Source organism: Lactuca virosa, chromosome 4, assembly GCF_052849685.1.
Source record: "Lactuca virosa cultivar CGN04683 chromosome 4, Lactuca_virosa_CGN04683_v6, whole genome shotgun sequence".
NCBI classification, from domain to species: domain Eukaryota; kingdom Viridiplantae; phylum Streptophyta; class Magnoliopsida; order Asterales; family Asteraceae; genus Lactuca; species Lactuca virosa.
In genome coordinates, this window is record NC_136429.1 from 20,791,694 (window position 1) to 20,797,183 (window position 5,490).

Sequence of the window (5,490 nt, forward strand, 5' to 3'; positions counted from 1 at the left end):
AATGCTAGTAGTAGTGGGGTTTTGGATGGAAGTGGAAGAGAAGCAGAAAAAGTTGCAGGTTTTAAACAAGGGCAAAGATCATGTGTCACGTTTCCAAAACCATCTAAAGCTGGGACCGGGAGTAGTAATAGTCAAAAGTCACAGTCAAACAAAGGGGTAGTTTCAGAAAACAGAGTTGCCAGACCACCTGCTGAGGGTAGAGGTCGGAATCAGTTACTCCCGAGGTACTGGCCAAAGATAACTGATCAAGAACTGTTGTAGATATCTGGGGAGTATCCTTATATTCTTATACTCATTTTTTCATCTTCCATTATTATATATATAGTATATGTGAAAGAAAAACTATTTGTTTTTTTTCTTAACTGTATCTTCCTCTAACTTGAATTCCAATAGCACTATTACTCCATTATTTGAGAAGGTTCTGAGTGCCAGTGATGCCGGTAGAATTAGGCGGTTGGTTTTGCCTAAAGCATGTGCTGAAGTAGTTTTTTTTTCTTTTTCTTTCTTTTTCCAATGTCTAAATAAATGATGGTGAAATATTTTATATATTTGTGCAGGCGTATTTCCCTGCTATTAATCAATCGGAAGGTTTACCAATAAGAATCCAGGACATAAAGGGGAAAGAGTGGACTTTTCAGTTCCGATTTTGGCCCAATAATAGCAGTCGTATGTATGTTTTAGAGGGTGTAATTCCTTGCATACAAAATATGCAACTTCAAGCTGGGTACACATGTATCCTTCTTTTTTTTGTTACATGTTCAATGATATATATTTATAATTTTATTAACTTTTCCATCTTTCTACAATTATATTTAGTCGATTGGATCCAGGAGAAAAACTTGTTATAGGTTGTCGAAAAGCAACAATTGCTGCTGAAACACAGGTATAATTTTTTTAACACACACATACATACATACATACATACATACATTTATGCATGTAATATGTTAATGAGTGAATCTCTATGAAAAAACAAGCAGGAAGGTGATCGATTGGTTCAAGCCTTTGACTATCTGAACGAAAAATGCATAATGGACACAGACCTTCTTGTTCAACCATGGCTTCCAGTAATTAGACAAGGCAAACGAGTCCTAAACACAGAGCACAAATCATTCATAATTAACTCAGATAACAAATACCTATAAAATTATCGAGAGGTTTCCAAGAACTACCAATTTGCAGTTGAGTATGATTCTAATGAGATGATCGGTTTCCCTAGTCGCGTTTTCATGAATAAATTTCCCACATGCACACCATATCTTCGAATTGTTGCAGAAGGGGACGACCCACGTGTGATTTACGCTAAAAAACTCAGTTTTTTAGGTGTCTCAACCTCCCTGTGTTTGAAATAGATGGTGAAACATGCTTGGGTGTTGTTGAGGTGGTGACGACTTCCCAGAAAGTCAACCTCCGGGATGAACTCAAAAACATCTGTAAAGCTCTTGAGGTCTCTTTCTATCTTCTTTTCTATTAAGGTTTCTGCATTTCTGGCTCGATCGTGTTAGGTTCAGTTCATTTACAACATGTTTTTTACTTTCTATGGCTCTAAACACCCTGTAGTTCACCATCGTGGTTACTATATTCATGGATTGGTAGTTGCACAAGTGAGTCTTCCTATTTTTGATGCTTTTGAAATGCAAAATTGCTCATCCAGAGTCCATAATGTGCTTCGCACTTTAATGGACTGAAATACTTTTCATTTATTCAGTTTGAATAGTGATTTAGATTACTAATCTCTATCATGTTGCCTCAGGTAAACCCCATTTTAGGGGTTCACTTTTATCTGTACTCTGATGATGTCAAGAAAGTGCATTGCCCCTTGGCTGGTTTAACTGTACCTGTAAAGGAAGCCCACAAGCATTGTTATTCTTCTATATTTTTTAATCGTTTTGGATGTGTGGTATACTCTAATAATATATATAATATTGTGTAATCATTTGTTTTTGTTTTTGTTTTTTTTTCAGTCAAATGTGACCACACTGCAACAAGGACGAATATGCAGGTGGATGATGCATATATGGGATAAGTTTATTTCTATTCATATAACTTAAAGCGAAGTTCACTTATCTGAGAGTAATTTGTAATTTTTAGAAAATAAAATTGTAATTTTTTAAAATCATTTCATTCTTTAAAAAAAGATTTGGGTAATCAAAAGTTACATAAAAAAACATGGATTATATTGACTAAAGTCTCATTGTTTCTCAAACATATGGGAATTGGGATGGTTTTGGTTGTTAGTAAAGAACTATTGTAACAGGTGCTTTGTATATTTCCTGTATCAGAATGAGTTTCTAGAAAAAGTTTCGGTCCAGATGAATGATACCCATCCTACCCTCTGTATTCATGAGCTAATGAGATAATTGAGGGATTTGAAGGGCATTAACTGGAAAGGAGCTTGGGATATTACCAAAAGGTATTTCTTACTTGCACAATCTTCTAGATGCATGTTTCAGGAAAAGGTTGCTTGCTTGGCTGATAATGATGCTAGGCTTGCTGTAGATCCAAACAATAATGATGGTAAAAGTGTATTTAAAGGCTTACAACCTTCCATTTTGTTATTTTCGATTCCTTAGACAGGGGTATTTTTTTCACCGATCATGGAATGGAATATAAAATTGCCATATAACGGTAATGTTCTTTGTATTACTCTGTTAGACAGTAAGGGAGAAATATGTGGCTTCATTTACATCTCTTCAGGATGGAATCCTTCTATGCACTGATGTTGCAGCTCGTGGACTTGACATTCCAGGAGTTGATTGCATAGGGCGGGTACAACGGAATGGAATCAGTCATTACATCACATGATGTTGTTCCGGTGATATATATGAATGAATGAATTTACACTATAGTCTTGCTGCGAATGAATATCTTGAGGTTTCACTCATTAAGTTTAATGCCCGTATCCAAGAGTGATCAGATTTGAGTAACAAACTTAATTACATTCCTGGCTGTTGGATTCCATTCCTGGTCATTGCATATAGAAGACATATTTTCCTATTATAATCTTATTTGGGTTTTAATGATGTTCTATTAGTTTGTTTAATTTTTACCTTGTGTATTTAATTCTTGGTCATTGCATATAGCAGACATACAGTTACTGATTATGTGAGTAGATAATAGTTAGTATCTATAATGTATCTGTTGATTACTAATGTGGGAGAGCTCCTCAATGTATAATCCATAACCACATTTTATTCTATGCCAAATAATAATAATAATAAAACTTAAGTGTCGATTTTGTGTCAAACTAACTAATGTTTATTTTTTGAATCTAATGAGTATTCTTCTATTTTGTTTTAGAGTTTTGAAAGGTGAATTACAAAAGGATGGGTGATACCAATGAAATCAAAGCATCCTTCTACACTTGCAGGTCCTTTTTCCTTTTTACAATTGTTATCTTTCTAATACTCTGGCGGCTTCATGAAAGTTACCAATGAAATCAAACTAACTAATGTTTATCAAACTCTTTGTTGAGATTTGCCAAATTGCTTCTATTTGTTAAAATGGTTAATACATGTTCAAGTATGTATACCAATACCTTTTTTGATATAGCGATATAATAATTTATCTATTCCACGAGTTTGTTTGCAAATATTTATCTAGAAACTTGATTAATTTGTTTTATATTTATCTTTATCTTTCGAGTAGGAAGAAGATCCAGAATGGTATTCACGGGCAACCAACTTTATCTCAGAGCCTGTTATAGACTACACTGCAATTTATCTATTCAGGTTATTCTATTAGAAAGGAAATTGTCAAAGGAGAATTTAGTCATGGGTTTCTTATAATGTTGTACATGTTTTGTTTTCTATAATACAATGTGTTAAATTTACTTACTATTGGAATGATTATTTCTATTTGACATATTAGCGCAATGAATTATCTTTATTGTTTATGGTATTTTATTTTGTATTATTAGACTTTTAATATGTTATTTAATTTGAAAATTAGTAAATCTATCAAAAATATATAATTTTAAAAACATTTAAAATTATGACACGCAAAAATGCGTGTCGTCTTCCTTTATGACAGAACCTTCCTTGATACGCACTGCGTGTCATAAACACGCGCGTCGTAAGGTTACGACACGCAAATGCGTGTCGTCTTCCTTTATGACAGGGCCTTCCTTGATACGCATTGCGTGTCATAACTGCGCATCGTAAATGTGTGTCATAAATGCATGTCGTAAATGCGCGTCATAAATAGACGACGCGCAAAAGCGTGTCGTCTCTCGTTATGACAGGGCCTTCCTTGACACGCATTTGCGCGTTGTCTGAGCGTTTTATGAGACGCATTGCACGTCGTAAAAGGTTGTTTTTCTAGTAGTGACAATTAGTATTGTAATCAATATCTACTAATTTTGATTTTATTATATCCATATTATTAATAGGATCAAAGTCTATGAGAGAACTAGATGTCGGACTGTTTTTTGGTTTGGTGTGTTAACGGCTCGAGTTAATCAACTTTTGCGTTTGTCACCAATCCGTCTGTAAACATAACCGTATCAAAGTCATTTTTTCAGTTTAATCGGATATCAGTTTGGATTATTCGAGTTGGTTAAAACATATAACAGAAACGTAAGTAAAAATTGTTAGTTTATGGTGAAAATTAATATGGTTTAATGGTTTGTATTTGTAAGTTCATGATTATGTAGAAAAATCTTTGTGACAATCTCACATGATTCATTGAGACATGGATAAGGAATTCAACGAAAATGGTAAATGTGCATGTGTTGGGTTATTGGGTATTTGGGTTAGTGTTATATATGTTCGGTGGACGTCTTGACTGATAAAGTAGCAATATACTTTTGAATTGTCTTACTTAGGACATTATAACTGATGGGTTTTATAGAAAACAAAATCATGTACAATGCGGAAAAACACTTAAAAATTAAGAGGATACAAGCATCCTATAAAGGGTATATGTCATAACGTTTTGCAGGAAACATACTATGAACAACAAAACTATCATAAACCTAATGAAATCGAAGTCATGGGATTAAGATTACTTACATTTGATTTGTTGTAGCAAACAAATTACTTCAATCTCCTTGTAGTGTAGGTCTTGGAAAGCTTAGTACCAAAAAGATGATGCCTCTAATGGCTCACACTGAAACCCTAGAACTAAAAGACAAGAGGAGAGATGAGAGAGTATATTTTCGGCCAAGGTATCCTAAAGGGAATTATATGAATGAAAATCATAACCCTTGGGGTCCTATTTATAGTGTGGATGAGACAAGGAAAACCCTAGATTTGAATAATAAAATATTCAAATTTTATTCTATTCAAATATGGTATCCTTATTATCTTTAGGAATATTCCAGAAACCCTAGAAACACTCCCAAATTTCGTTCACCACTACATGGGTTCTAGAATTTTCTTTCCTTTCTAAATTATGAACATTTGCAATTCAACCATTGGACCTTTAATTAATTCCAATTAATCTGGAATTAATTCCAAATTAGTTATGATTAATAATTAAATAATTCTA